Source organism: Xiphophorus hellerii, chromosome 5 (assembly GCF_003331165.1).
Source record: "Xiphophorus hellerii strain 12219 chromosome 5, Xiphophorus_hellerii-4.1, whole genome shotgun sequence".
In the NCBI taxonomy this organism is placed as follows: Eukaryota; Metazoa; Chordata; class Actinopteri; order Cyprinodontiformes; family Poeciliidae; genus Xiphophorus; species Xiphophorus hellerii.
In genome coordinates, this window is record NC_045676.1 from 33,275,024 (window position 1) to 33,291,016 (window position 15,993).

The window sequence follows — 15,993 nt, forward strand, 5'->3', positions numbered from 1 at the left end:
TAAACTTGTACAACTCATCTTTAATTAAAGATGAGTTGTAAAAAAAATGGACATATATGTGAATAAATTGCTGCCTACAGGGCAATTAAGAAAGAATGAAACAAAAAACAGGGCAATATTTAATCATTTAATATATTTGAGCCAAAGAGCCACTTCTGTTAGCCTGTGTCTAGAACCGCCTATGGGCTGCATGTCTGAGGCATTTTGTTAGCATGTTTTCTATCATTCTTATAGCTTGATAGGAAGCCTGATCCAAACTGGCAACCCACATTAATAAAATGGTGAAATAATATTGATCACAAAACATTGTATTTATAAAAGATATCAACATTCTTCCTACACAATCCTAACAAACGTTTTTAATGTTCTCTTTGCAATATTTATTTATTTACTATTAATCTATTTGTATGATTTGTTCTTTAAATTGCCATTTATATTATTTTCGGTCTCAGGAAATGACTGAGGGATGAAGAGACTGATGTCTGATTCTTTAAGTTCTGATGTCTCGGTGTTCCTTTCCTGACCCATTCTGTCTGATATCAAACAACCCACTGTGCCCCCTGAATATTGCTGACCCATTTTTTAATGCCCCTATTAAACGTCACTGGGATTGTTATTGTTGTAATTAGATGTGTGCCGATGAATCGGCCAACTATCATAATCGGCTGATTTCCATGAAAAAGTGGTTGATCGGTGATCGCTGAACACGGTCTTGCTTTGCCGATCACACAAACCGATCACTTGTGTCCCACTTCACAGCCTGCATGTGCAGCTGATCCCCTCTTGCCTTTACTGCAAGAAAAAAAAGACATTCAAAACGATCAGACTTCAGGAAAAGCAGCACACAACTACCAACACTCACCCGGAAGAGCATGACGGTCAAAGCTAAACAAATAACAAAATAATTAAAGTCTTTGAGCTAACAGTGTAATGCACTGGTTCTGCTCTCCTTGTTCAACTGCTGCTATGCGCTACTGGTAGTTATATTTCACAGACTTAGCGCCGTTCAACCTTCACCCAGCAGTAAACTCTCACACCGAACGGCTGCTTAAAGCAGCAGCGTGCAAACAAACAAAAGATTTTACATATGTATTAAAACTTTCCCTACATGAGAGACTCTTTGGAAAAAAAATTACAATAATAATCAATCTCCTCTGTCTCCTCCCGGTGTTCTGCAGAATTACTCCACTCGGTCAGAAACAGCTAATCAGAACCAGCATTAATCAGCTAATCATCCTATCAGGAAGTTTTGATTTAGTTACTCAGGATTGTTTTTTTTTTTTATTTTTATTAGCTCTAGTGGCCTCCATCTGACAATGAACTAACAGGAAAGTGGGCAATGAGAGAAGGGGGAAGACATGTGGCTAAGGTCACCAGGCTGGAAATCAAACCCACCACCAAGGACCAAGGACTCCCCATGTGGGCCGTGCTCAACCCCAGCACCACCACAGCACCCCAGTATTGTTTAGTTTGATGCAACCTGCATTTGATTTTGAATGAATGTTTCCTTTTTTCTTGACACTATTTGATATAGGCAGTGTTGTGGGATTTATTTGACTCATGTATAATTTAGGGTACTGAGATCCTTACTGTTATTTTATTAATTGCAGGTTTTTCTGTTGTCCTTTTGACTGACTAGCTGCTGTATTGTGCCTGCAAGTATTTTGCATGTTTATGTCTAAATTAGGTGAATTTATTACCAGATTTTTTCTTAATTTTGCCAGATCACATAGTAGTATTTATACCTAAAGCAAAAAGTTAACAGTCAATCCAGGTGATCGGTGATCGGCAGCAAAAATCCTGATCAGAGTATCGCTAATGTTGAGCCTTGCAAAAGTTTTGCAAGGATGATGATAACCAGATGTTTTAGCCAATATTTATTTAAAAAAAATCTAAATTCAAAGGGGTTCAAAGAGTTCTACTTGGCCAGTTTGAGTCCCTGAAGGTCATGCACAATGATGAGAATGTTTATCAGTCCTATAACTGTAACACTTTTTCAGCTGTGATTCACACAGTTGGGCTTCCATTAATGTTTGAGTGCAGAAAAACTGCAGGCATTACCTTCTTTCTTCCTGGAGTCTACTGCACTACATTAGGCAGTACTTGTTATACAAACATCACCTATGTCTTTATGCAATACAGGGAGAAAGAGGTTGCAGTCATCGCATGTGTGCTGAAAAGGCTGCCTGGTGGGGAAAAAACAGATGCAAATAAAATCTAACTCGGCTAGAATTTAACATTCTAGTAGAATTTTTCTTACATTGACTGAACATAGGATAATTGTTTTTTCTCAGATAAACTGTATTTTCCCAGCAGAAGCAAGAATTAATTTTTTTGCAACAGTTTCCCATCATTTCTTCTGGCCTGGTGATGAGAATAAGAATGATCTAGGACGTTCAGTTTGGTCCCATTTTTTAAAAGACTGTTAGCTGAATCAAAAACATTTTCTGGTAATAGGCTTGTTTGGATAGATCAGTGTTGTATTCTGGGTTTTGATATCAACTGTATAAATGTGGAAAATTGGACACTTTGACAGGCATCTGCATCCATCTCTGCAGGAGAGGAGAAGAGAGAAACTTTGTTTGCTGGAAAAATTGGCAGGTTGGTTTCAAATCAGCGGCTTCCATGGAAATGGACTCTCCACTCTGGAATTGGGAAACCAAGATGTGCCCTCGTCTCAGGGTTAACAAACTTAGGAGTCTTAAAATCCACACTCTGGAAGAGACCTCAGGGGTATAGAGCCCATTTAAGAGGCAAAAGGTCAAAATGCAGGCAAGCTGAAACAAGAAGCCGAGGCACGAACAAGTCAGCAACTTAACTTTCTGGCAAGAAATGAAGGCAGTGAACTGGTGCGAGAAGTTCATCGCTGACAGGGAATGAAGCACAGCTGGGGAGAGATCCAGTGACTGTGGGGCCAGAGAAATCAGAAAAGGTGCGCTGTCATGTGGTGAAAGGAGTCTGAGCACTAGGGGTGGAAAGTTGGAGGAGTTCAATTTTGTGAAAATGAAGTTGGAGAAATGAACAAGACATAGGAGAGATGAGCAAAGCCTGCAGAAGGGTGCCGTGGGGAAACAAGAAGCAAAGCAGAGAGGTGTATATCCACTCTCATGCTTTCTGTATAATAATATTGAATCAGTTTTATGAGCAAACACTTGATGGAGATAAGGACTGAATGGTCAGTTTGACAATCTTCAGTAAGCCCCACACAGCTAGGCATTAAATTACATGCAATGTTCATTTTTGCTGGAATGGTTTCAGTTTTATTATAATTTTGAATCCCACACTGAATTGTTGCTGCTCAATTGTATTGCAGTATACTGGTAAGCAAGTGCTGCAAGTGAGAAGAAAAATTTATTAAAAAGTATTTCTATGGGTGTTATGGTGGTGCAAGGGTAGAATACAACCCATATAACGAGGCCTTAGTCCTCGATGTGGCTGTTGCAGGTTCAATTCCTGGACTGATGACCTTTACTGCATGTCTTCCCCCTATCTTATTACTTGACCAATCTCAAATAAAGGCCACTAGAGCCAACAAAACCTAAAAAAAACCAAAAATTCTATTTGAGGACGATTCTATGACATGTACCTATTTTTTTTTATAGCTTGACATTTTCTTTTAGCTGTGTATTTTTCTGTGTTGTATTTATTGCCAAGGATTTGGACAATCAAGGAAATGACACACACCAAGGATTCCATTGCTCACATGGACACAAAAGCTGTAAATGGCTGGGCAACGTAAAAAACTAAAAATTGGAGTATAGCCATTTTTTTATACATGTTTATGTGAGCCTGCTGCTTTTTTATTAAATGTAATATAATGTCGGATTTTTGTATAATTTTGTCCAGCAGCTTACTTACTAAAAGAGTATAATAGATTCATTTGCTAAACTACAGAATAGTAATTGTTAGAGATACACAAATATGATAATTTGGACCGATGTTGGTAGGATATATCAATACTGCTGTTATGGCAATACTTACCAATATTTTACTTACCAATAAGTACCAATAAAATTTTCTTTCAGCTCCCTGAATAGATAATAAAACTGTGTAAAGTTTGTACTCCAAATGTCTTCTTTCAGATTAAATAAAATCTGTATCACTCTCTCAAAAGCAAAGTTATTGAATCCTGCTCTCAAATTGAAAATGTAAGGTCTTGATATTTGACATTGAAATTTCTGCATATGTAGGGGAACTCAACAACAAATAAACAAAAACAATGTGGTTTTAATTCAGCATTTATTTAACTACCATTCAAAGAATGCCTCTTGCTGCACATTGTCAGAATAGTAGACTGCCAGGCTAAAGTGCAATAACAGCATAGGATATAGTTATCAAAATTCTATTCAATTCCTAGTACAAGTATCATAATTACTAGAGCGGAACAAAACTATTCTGATCAAATATTTGTTTGGCAGAAGTTTATACAACCTACCTTTATTATTCCTAATGCATCATTTAGGGCACATGAGTGTATCTTTTCACTTAATGAGCATTCAAAATTATTTCCAACCAGATACTCTGGCTTGTGGATGTTTGCAAGAGGTTTATTAATAAATAAATAGATTAAACACCAGTTTGACTTTGACAAAAATTAGTTGCGTAAATTGTAGCTTATTAACTCGTGTAGTGGTAACACAAATAGTAACACAAAAATTACTTGCCTAGTTTTCTCAGGCAATATTTCATCTGCTTCTTTGTCTTTGATCAAACAGTGACTTCTATCTCTCGTGGCTGAACCTCATTAGCATCTTTCACACCTGTAGCATGTCTTCATTAGCATCGTTTGTCCCCCCACCATGTGTTCTTAGGCTAAAATGAGTCTTCATGTGGCTAAGCTCGGCAAAGCAAAGAACACAAGCATCATGTCACATTATCCAAGTTGCTAAATAAAACACACAAAGGGTAACATTGATTAATATAGTAGCTAATAATTTGCTAGATTAAAATTGGGAATAATTTATTTCCCTGCCTTCAAAATACATTTAAGATTAAAGGCTAACCTTACAGTTATGGAGTTTGATAACTTTACCATTAACTTCCAGCAAGCTACCATTAACTTGAATTACTGAAAGTTAGTGATGGGCCAGATGACACCGAAACCTCGGTACATGCGTCGAGCAAACAAGATGAAACCCTGTGTCGGTGCTTTTATTTATATTGTAGGTGAAGCATAGGATTTGCTCCCAGGTTTTGTCTTACTGTAACCGGAGCTCTTCCACAATGCTGAGGCATCATCGCCTCAGCATGAGGGGGATGAACTGGTTAACACTCCATGATAAACCCTGGTGTTTGAAGAAACAGGCGATTGAACTGGACCTTCAACTCAACCATTTCAGGTTTGTCATGACTGTTAATTGTGTTTTGCATTTTAATTTTCTTGCAGATCGCTCCATGTAATTACAATGAATTAGTAACAGATGCAATTAAATTTTTTCTCCGATGACAACCTGTGGCAGAAGGTGAACATGGAAGTCGAAGAGAGCAAGGCCAATTCAAATGTCTCCACCAATGCCGTTATCAAGCTACAAAGATGTGTGGAGTAAAAATTGTTTTATTTCTTTTAACAATTTTATTTAATTATTTTACTCATTTAATCACATTAGTTTTGTTCAACCTGTTAGAGTATGGAGGCTAGTGAATCTCTGCAGAACCAGTTAGATAGGTTTCTTGTTGACCTCTCCCTGCAGCAATTGCAGCAGGCTGATAGTGTAGCATGTAATGTAATTATGTAGCAGAATTAATTTTATTTATTTATTTTATTTTTCTTTATGAACCTTCTCAAAACTAATTTTCTTTGAATTGACATGTCTGTAATATATTATTTCTGTTTTATCTTGCTTTCATTTTTGGTCCCTAGTGTGTAAAAGGCCATCCTCATCTATGAATATCTGTTTTCCTTTGTTTTTTAATTGTATTTTGTTTCGGTGGGGAAGCTTTTATTTTCTTACTTCCTGTTTGTGCGTTATATCTTGTGTGTTCCCGCTGCCCTCCTCAGTTCGCGCCAAGCTGCGCTGGGGAGAGGTAAGTGTACAGAGTTGTCTTTTATTTGAGTATTAAAATATTGAAAAAGTTCTAAAACTATGTTGTAAACTCACATGTATATATATTCATGTTTAGCGCAGCGCTATGCTGGGCATTTGTCTCCCACATTGGTGACACCCATCAAGTTTTCTGTATCACCGTGGTTATTTTTTTTCCTTTTGGTTGATTAGGGTGTTTGTGGAGAATCCGGAGCCCAGGAGCTGCTGTGCTTAAAATGTTCTTGTTTTGAACAGGTATGTGGGTTGTTTCAGATTTTATTCGGATGTTAAATTAATGTATTTAGTATATTTCTATGTTATGGTGGAAAATTGTAATTGTAGGGCAGATTATTTCTGTTTAGGTTTTATTTTAATTGCTTTGTATGTCAGAGAATTTTAGTTTTGTTTAATGCATTTCTGTCAGTTCGCGCCAAGCTGCGCTGGGGAGAGGGTGTTTGTGGAGAATCCGGAGCCCAGGAGCTGCTGTGCTTAAAATGTTCTTGTTTTGAACAAGAATAAAATTATCCTGAATCCTGATTCCGATGTGGTCCTGACTTCCTGTTTCACGACCGTTACAATAGCAACAGCAAGGCACCAGAATTTGTTAACAGACTAGAACAGATAGAAGGGGAATAGAAGTTCTGAGGCTTAAGAAGTTTCTCTATGGAAAATCACCAGCTCAGAGTTTTAAGAGTTTGATGCACCTGCTGGATACTCTGGTTTGACAATGTTCTTGTTATGCAAAATTGTTCCATTAGCAAACCTGATTTTTGGGAAACTCACATATTTGAACAAGAAGATGTTTATCATCCAAGGAGTTAACTGACCCTCCAGTGTGATTACATGGCTTGTATATTGTTCAGCTGAAACTGGAATGACTGCATTGTGTAACATGAGTTCTATATATTGTGAGAGCTTACAGCTCCAAATCAGAACTCAGAGCAGCTTGCTGCTGTGTTTGTTCTCCGTCTGCAGACGAAATAAAGCTTTGCTCTTTGCCATAGTCTCAGCCTGATCTGTTATTACACAAGATTTTTGTCCACAGATGCATCTCTGAGGCGAACCCTCCAAGACCACAGGATCTACTACAATGCTGGGTAGTGCAAGTTTATACAAACTTGCAATTAAATTTCCATGTATGCTGTCATCATCAGCGCCCTGTGAAAGAATGTTCTCAAAAGCAGGAGAAATGGTTTGTAAACGGCAGTGACATTTGCAACAGCATCACAGTGTTGACACAGTTTGGGAAATGTGCCACACATCCAATGAGGGCTCATCTGCCCATCACTACTGAAAGCTAACTTTACCGAGAAAAAGAAATGTAGTCAATGTTTTCTACTCAAAGAAAGCTTAAAATTAATGAGATACATATAAACCTCATACAAGGCCGGCTATGTGCTGGGACAAAAGGGGGCAGTGCCCCTCAAACAAATGTCTTGCCCCCTTATATGAAACTTGCCACAATTAATGGAACATCTCCGTTATCTGAGGTTCTGCTGTGCATCGTGCAGAGCAGACTGCGATCTCCTCCTATCTGTCGTTTTCTTCTTTTTTTATAGCAGTTAGCAAGCAACGTATTGATGTGTATTACCACCGTCTACTGGAGTGGAGTGTGGACCGGGATGCTACATATATATTACCCCCATCCCCAAAAAAATAATAATAATAAAAAGAAATTAATATACACTGCTCAAAAAAATAAAGGGAACACTCAAATAACACATCCTAGATCTGAATGAAAGAAATATTCTCATTGAATACTTTGTTCTGTACAAAGTTGAATGTGCTGACAACAAAATCACACAAAAATCATCAATGGAAATCAAATTTATTAACCAATGGAGGCCTGGATTTGGAGCCACACACAAAATTAAAGTGAAATAACACTACACGCTGATCCAACTTTAATGTAATGTCTTTAAAACAAGTCAAAATGAGGCTCAGTATTGTGTGTGGCCTCCACGTGCCTGTATGACCTCCCTACAACGCCTGGGCATGCTCCTGATGAGGTGGCGGATGGTCTCCTGAGGGATCTCCTCCCAGACCTGGACTAAAGCATCCGCCAACTCCTGGACAGTCTGTGGTGCAACGTGACGTTGGTGGATGGAGCGAGACATGATGTCCCAGATGTGCTCAATCGGATTCAGGTCTGGGGAACGGGCTGGCCAGTTCATAGCTTCAATGCCTTCATCTTGCAGGAACTGCTGACACACTCCAGCCACATGAGGTCTAGCATTGTCCTGCATTAGGAGGAACCCAGGGCCAACCGCACCAGCATATGGTCTCACAAGGGGTCTGAGGATCTCATCTCGGTACCTAATGGCAGTCAGGCTACCTCTGGTGAGCACATGGAGGGCTGTGCGGCCCTCCAAAGAAATGCCACCCCACACCATTACTGACCCACTGCCAAACCGGTCATGCTGAAGGATGTTGCAGGCAGCAGACCGCTCTCCACGGCGTCTCCAGACTCTGTCACGTCTGTCGCATATGCTCAGTGTGAACCTGCTTTCATCTGTGAAGAGCACAAGGCGCCAGTGGCGAATTTGCCAATCCTGGTGTTCTCTGGCAAATGCCAAGCGTCCTGCACGGTGTTGGGCTGTGAGCACAACCCCCATCTGTGGACGTCGGGCCCTCATACCATCCTCATGGAGTCGGTTTCTAACCGTTTGTGCAGACACATGCACATTTGTGGCCTGCTGGAGGTCATTTTGCAGGGCTCTGGCAGTGCTCCTCCTGTTCCTTCTTCCACAAAGGCGGAGGTAGCGGTCCTGCTGCTGGGTTGTTGCCCTCCTACGGCCTCCTCCACGTCTCCTGGTGTACTGGTCTGTCTCCTGGTAGCGCCTCCAGCCTCTGGACACTACGCTGACAGACACAGCAAACCTTCTTGCCGCAGCTCGCATTGATGTGCCATCCTGGATGAGCTGCACTACCTGAGCCACTTGTGTGGGTTGTGGAGTCCGTCTCATGCTACCACGAGTGTGAAAGCACCACCAACATTCAAAACTGACCAAAACATCAGCCAGACAGCATAGGTACAGAGAAGTGGTCTGTGGTCCCAACTGCAGAACCACTCCTTTATTGAGTGTGTCTTGCTAATTGCCAATAATTTCCACCTGTTGTCTATTCCATTTGCACAACAGCAGGTGAAATTGATTGTCAATCAGTGTTGCTTCCTAAGTGGACAGTTTGATTTCACAGAAGTTTGATTTACTTGGAGTTATATTGTGTTGTTTAAGTGTTCCCTTCATTTTTTTGAGCAGTGTATATGTATACACTACAGACCAAAAGTTTGGACACACCTTTTAATTCAATGAGTTTCCTTTATTTTCATGACTATTGACTTTGTAGATTCACACTGAAGGCATCAAAACTATGAATAACACATGTGGAAATATGCACTAAACAAAAAAGTGTTAAACAACTGAAAATACCCCTTATATTCTAGTTTCTTCAAAGTAGCAACCTTTTGCTGTGATTACTGTGTCGGGATCTGTTCCTTATCTGTGTTTATTTTGAGTTTCTGTCTCTCTGAGTCTCCGTGTTGTCCTGTCTCCCCTTGATTGTTTCCAGGTGTTTCTTGTCTCCTTGATTACCCTCTGTGTATTTAACCCCACCTGTGTTCTTTGTTCCTTGTCGGGTCCTCGTTGTGTCTGTCTAGTTTCCAGTTGTCACCTGTAGTGATCATTGCTCTCTGCTTCTCTGTGTTCTGGACTTTTGGAGTTCAGATTTGCATCTTATTAAATCATCTACTTTATCGCTACCTGGGTTTGCTGCCTCTGCCTCACCACCACTCACACCGCAAAACCTGACATACTGCTTTGTACACACTGCATTTTCTTGATGAGCTTCAAGAGGTAGTCACCTGGAATGGTTTTCACTTCATAGGTGTGCCCTGTCAGTTTAATAAGTGGGATTTCTTGCCTTATAAATAGTCATGAAAATAAAGAAAACCCATTGAATTAGAAGGTGTGTCCAAACTTTTGGTCTGTACTGTATATATACAGTATATATATATATATATAGTATATATATATATACAGTACAGACCAAAAGTTTGGACACAACTGTTTGTCCAAACTTTTGGTCTGTACTCAGTTCAGACCAAAAGTTTGGACACAGCTTCTCATTGAATTCAATGAGAAAGTGTGTCCAAACTTTTGGTCTGTACTATATATATATACATATGTATATATATATACTGTACATATATGTCCTTTCTATCAATTTTGTTTTCTTAAGGTATTTCAGTAAAGAACAAAAGTTTTTTGTCCAAAATATCTTTTATATTTAACTGTAATTTATTGTCTTGTAATCTACATACCAGAGGTGGGGACTCGAGTCACATGACTTGGACTCGAGTCAGACTCGAGTCGTTAAAATCACGACTTGAGACTTGACTTGAAAAAATGCTCAAAGACTCGGACTTGACTTTGACTTTCATGCCATTGACTTGGGACTTGACTCGACTTGAAGCTGTTTACTTGAAAAGACTTGATATTTTTTACTCAAAGTCTTAAAATTTAAAACACATTATTTATAAAGTGGCGTCATTAATTAATTTCACTCATTCCGTATCAATATGCGCAGACCGTCACTATGGTTTCCTCTCTCCTTATGTATGTATGTGTACGTAGCTGTAGCACAACCAATCAAATTAACAGGATTTGGACGTTTAAAAAAACGCGGCAAAGCTACAGAGCTCAGGGAACGAAATACGAAATAACCGCTCGAATATGCTTCCGCGAGTAATTTCTTTTGGCTACGTAGGTTATGAACTTTCGACTAAAAAACGAACTGCGACTTGTAAAACATGCAAGAAGAGAATATCGGATGGAGATGCCACGACCTTTGTCCGGCATTTGAAGCTTCACAAAGATCGGTAGGTGGCACTTTTCTTTTGCTGTAAGATAGTTGACTATAGCTAACTTCGTGTTAGCATGTGTACTCCGGGTTAAATTGGTGATGATTTACCATAAATCCGGTCCTTCAAATGCCTCCACAAATAATGTGCACCGTGTTAGCTCAGGAAGCCGGTGGATAGTGAGCGGGCTCCGGAACAGAAAGCAGATTCTGGACCTGAACACAGGGAACAGAGTCTCTCTGTCCCATCATGATGATGAGCCGGGTCTAGTATCATCTAAGGATGGTTGGTGTATTTGAAGACATCTACGTTGGGAAATTATATTGACAATATATTGTTTACTGCAGTCAGTGCATTAAGTCAACTGTTTTTGACTTAATGCACTGACCGGCGTGACTGTCACATGTCGCACAGAACCCATTTCCAAGTAGTATAGCTTTGCTGGGAAAAAAAAAAAAAAAAAGACCAAATACAGTGACTGTCCCAAATAAATTTTGTGTTTAGAATATCTGTCCCATATTTACGGAGGACTGAAACTAACATACTTAGAAATAAAAGCAGAAAAATAAATGCACCAGACCTTCCTGAGTTTACTTGTGATAACTTCATTTATACTTATTTCATTTTTTGAAAACTATGATTGTTGTAGTGTTGATGTTTATTTATGAATAGAAGGAGTAAACTAAAGTCAAATGTAATTCATGAAAGGCTGTAATTTATTTTCTGACATCTGTTTACTTCTGACAGATTTGAAGAATAGATGAATAAGAGGATCACAAATGAACCTCAAATACATATTTTAAAAAGAACAAATGGTCTAATATTTGAATTTTATGTATAATTGCAAATTATTAAAAAAAATAAAATAAAAACGACTCGAAATGACTTGAAATTAAAGGTTCCTGACTTGAGACATGACTCGACTTTTGCCTGTTTTTACTTGAGACTTGACTCGGACTTGAGGACAGAGACTTGAGACTTACTTGAGACTTGCAACACAGTGACTTGGTCACACCTCTGCTACATACTAATTCTATTATCTCAACAGAATATTTGGGACAGAACAGCAAAACATGTTTTACTGTCTCTTCTTGAAAACAAAAATTAAATTTTCCTGTTGGATGTTTTCCCATTTTAAATAAAGTACTATTTAACCCTGTATGACCAAATGTAATCTGGATATAATAGTTTCCTTCTTTCTATTTCGTCCTGTTCTCCTCATTACACCAACTTTTCTTTGAATACTGTAAAGCAGTGGTCCCAGCCCCGGGCCGCGGACCGGTACTGCTCTGTAAACCGATTGGTACCGGGCCACGCAAGAAATAATTAAATATTTCTGTTTTATGTATTATTTGAGTCTGGGGGATCTTTTATTTTTGAAAATTCTTTAACCGGATTCTCTAGGTTATGTCTTGCACGCCAACATTGAGCCCACAAGCAGCAAAATGAGTAAGAAACAGATCAGATGTCTATGGAAAGTTTCTTTATGAGGAGAAAAGGCCCAGAGAAGAGACAGGAGAATGGATTTATCCCGGTAGGTGATTCCCACATTACAAGCCCGCTCTGCATGATATGGTGACCTGCTTGTTAATGAGGGAATGAAGCCTTCAAACTGCTTCACCACTAGAGACCAAGCACCCTGTGCATAAGCAACACTTCGGGTGTCATTGTCTCTCATCATTCCCAGATGGATCGTCTCGTTGCAGAGAAATAAGCTCAGGGCTCCCATTAGTCGTTATCGTGAGTTAAAATTTCCATGAAAGTAAAATGTTCGTTTTTGTATGTTCTATATCTTATTTTGAAGGGACGTGTAAACGTTACCATAGCGACCAGAGTCAGAGAGCGTTAGGGCAGTAGTCGAAACGAGATGAGAGGAGTAGAGCTTGTGATTCTTAAGTCTGTTTCACACGGCACGATTTAAGGATTGTCGGCCGATCTCCCAAACCTCTGTAACCACAGAGCCGATAAAAGTCCAACAGGTTCGGTCGGTTCGTGTGTCCAGCCACACGGCAGGAGCAACACACCGAACCGATTCCACTCAGAACATTCCGATTCCAGAAGAAAATCCAGTAAAACCCAGAACATACCATACATGAATTTAGAATAATCAAACACGGATGACGATGTAGAAGCAGCAGTGATAGTTTGTGGTCTCATTTTAAGCGATAAAAGACGCAAAAAGAAAAGACGTTTGATAAAAGACGGCGGGAGGAGCCGCTCTATTTGCTGCACTGATTTGGAGGTGAATTATGTTTTTTCGTAGTTAACATTTTTAATTGAATAAACATAATCACATATAATAAACATATATAATAATGACATATACATATAGTAATAAACATTTCCTCATGTCACCTCCGATGTCCACCAGACTCTCAGTTGCCATGTCAACTGTTTGAGATTCCCTCCATTTTTACGTCACCGCGCTTTCTGATTGGCTACCTGTCACATTTAAGCTGCGATAATCAGGCCAAGACAAATGTTGAATATGCCCGATTTTAGATCGGACATATTCAACACACCACCACGTAACACACCACACACTGCAGGACGCTGTAAGATTGTCGTAAAGGGAAAGTCGGGGCAAAGAAAAACCCAACAAAACAAACAAACAAATAAACAACAAAGGTTTTATGGGGAACACCAACAGAAGCATTATCTGACGGTCACCCGCCGCCCCCCGCAGTAACTTGCCAAGTCTTGACCGGTCCGCGGTAATAAAAAGGTTGGGGACCACTGCTGTAAAGCCACCTGTCAGTTCTATCTTCTTCCCACTGTTTCTGCCATCTTTCCTTAACCTTTTGTTAAATAATTGATTTGATTTCTCCTTTACTGAATAGTACCAATATATCAATAAAACTATGTTTGTTTCTTGTTTTGCATATTTGTCTGCCAACTCATTTCCTTTTATTCCTACATGTGATGATATCCATGTAAAAATAACTAACAAACCCATTACCTGAATTATATAAATTAATAACTGAATCTCTAACAAAATGTCTGGTCTGCTAATACAATGATTATTTTTCAATGAATATAATGATGAACTTGAATCAGAACATATTACACTTCTTAGTGGATGAACTTCCTCAATCCATCCTAAAGCTAAAATGATCCCCATAATATCTCCTGTATAAATTGAGACTCTATCAGTAATTCTTTTACAGTTTTTAATACTAAACTCTGGAACAATCAATGACACCCCATTATTGCCATTTGATTTTTTTGAGGCATCTGTATAAACTTGGAAGTATCCATAGTACTTAGTATCTAAATATGACTGTACTGAAAGGTTTTCTTTTTTCCCTTTCTCCAACAAAGTAAAATTAACACTATTAGGAAATAGTGAACTGGTGAAGCAGGAACTGTTTGACTGATATTTATGAGACAAATCAAAGTCTTTTCTAATGTTTTCTATAGCCCAGCCAAAAGAATTCAATTTATTTTTTTCTTTTTCGCAACTAGGTTTTAAAATGTCTTGACATGGATGATTTCCATTGTGACCTTTTAACTGACACCAATAAGTTGGAGTTAACTGTAACCTTCTGAGATGAAGTGGCATCGCTCCCATTTCTACTAATAAAGCTGACGGAGTTTTTCTGATGGCACCTGTACATAACCTCAATGCTTGATACTGAATATTATCTAATTTTCGAGTAATGTTGCTGATGCTGATCCAAAAGCTATACTGCCTGTGTATATTGCTTTCAATGCTTTTTTCTCAGCACACCACTTACTCCCCACCAAACATGTCATTACATTTAAAACTCTCTTACACCTACTCCTTTTTGAATATGAACTTTCCAAGTAAGTTTTTCATCCAGCCATAAACCCAAAAGCTTAAATTGCTTTACCCTTTCTAACTCATGCAGTGGAAGGACACTTTCTTCCTTGTAAAAAATAGTTCTTGCTTTGTCTGTAGATATTTTGAATCCCTCTTTAAAGAACCAGTCTTCTATTTTATTAATTGCCTCTTGTATCTTTTTAACAATGAAATTGAAGTTTTTACCCCTCTTCCAGATTGCTCCATCATCAGCAAATGAAGAAAACTCAATTCCTCTCTCCAAATTGTCAAACATATCATTAATTATAATAGAAAAGAACAGAGCACTCATATTTCCCTGTGGCATACCATTTTTAACAAATTTCTTTTCTGACAAATTTCCTACTCTTTCTTGTATTGATCTATCTTATGAACTTTAACAAAATTTTTAACCAAAATGTTTGCCTTCTCCTCCTCTGTCACAGCAATAACATTTTCATGTTTCTGTCAGGAGTTGGGGTTTTTTGTTTTGCCTTTTTTGTTTTTTTTTCATTCCTATGGCTTGCCATCGCCACCAGATGGCACCATGGAGGCTAGGATAGGAGGACTGAAGGGCTGACGTCACCGTCACACCGGTTCCCAATCCACTCGTCAGCGGGACTTCAAGAGACGGCGACTGCCAGCATACCAACGCTTGAGTGTTAGCCAGTAATGGTAACCCAGAGCCCTCTCCAGCGACCTAGTCGAGCTTCCTGTTGATTCTGAGCTAACGCCATCTGTTGTTTGGATTTTTTTAGCTGTTCCTGCAACGTCAAGTCTGGCTGTAGTCCCGAGTTTCCCTTGCGACGCCGTCTGGATCCTATTACCTGTCCGCCCTCCACCGCAGCACAACCTCCACCTCCAGCGCCTCCACACCTGGCCACACCGTTGTTTATTCTCCTCCCCGAGTAAGCATACAACTTTAGAGCTCTGGAAAATCCCCACGGTCCCTGAACTCACCTCCCGATCTGTTGTTGTTCCCAGAAGTCCTGACTTACCTGTCTGTCGCCGTCCCTTCGATGACTGAGAGCCTACCCTGGAAATCTTTTGTAAATAAATCACTTTAACTGATCTTTCGCGTCCCGAGTTGTGTTCTGCATGTGGGTTCGTAGTGTTAAAGCAGATATGACAGAACACTCAAGCCAACAACCGAACCCAGCAGACACAATCAGAAGGGCTTTAGCTGAACAACAATCAGCGATTCAGTCACATGAAAAGGTCCTTCGTGATCTTAGCGCCAGTCAAGCAGAAACGAACCGTCGGCTTGAAGAAATAGCTAACTTTCTGCAGACTTCATCCCAACAGCC

At 39.4% G+C, this 15,993-nt stretch overlaps 2 long non-coding RNA genes across 2 annotated transcripts; both read left to right on the forward strand.

Annotated features, from left to right (window-relative positions):
* The first annotated feature begins 5,704 nt into the window (after nt 1–5,704).
* Nucleotides 5,705–7,024, forward strand: LOC116720455 (uncharacterized). The gene is made up of 2 exons (XR_004339388.1): nt 5,705–6,024; nt 6,216–7,024. It is a non-coding gene; the product is annotated as an uncharacterized LOC116720455 (long non-coding RNA).
* Nucleotides 7,025–15,152: 8,128 nt separating this feature from the next.
* Nucleotides 15,153–15,758, forward strand: LOC116719477 (uncharacterized). Its single transcript, XR_004339187.1, has 2 exons — nt 15,153–15,361; nt 15,445–15,758. It is a non-coding gene; the product is annotated as an uncharacterized LOC116719477 (long non-coding RNA).
* The last annotated feature ends 235 nt before the right edge of the window (nt 15,759–15,993 follow it).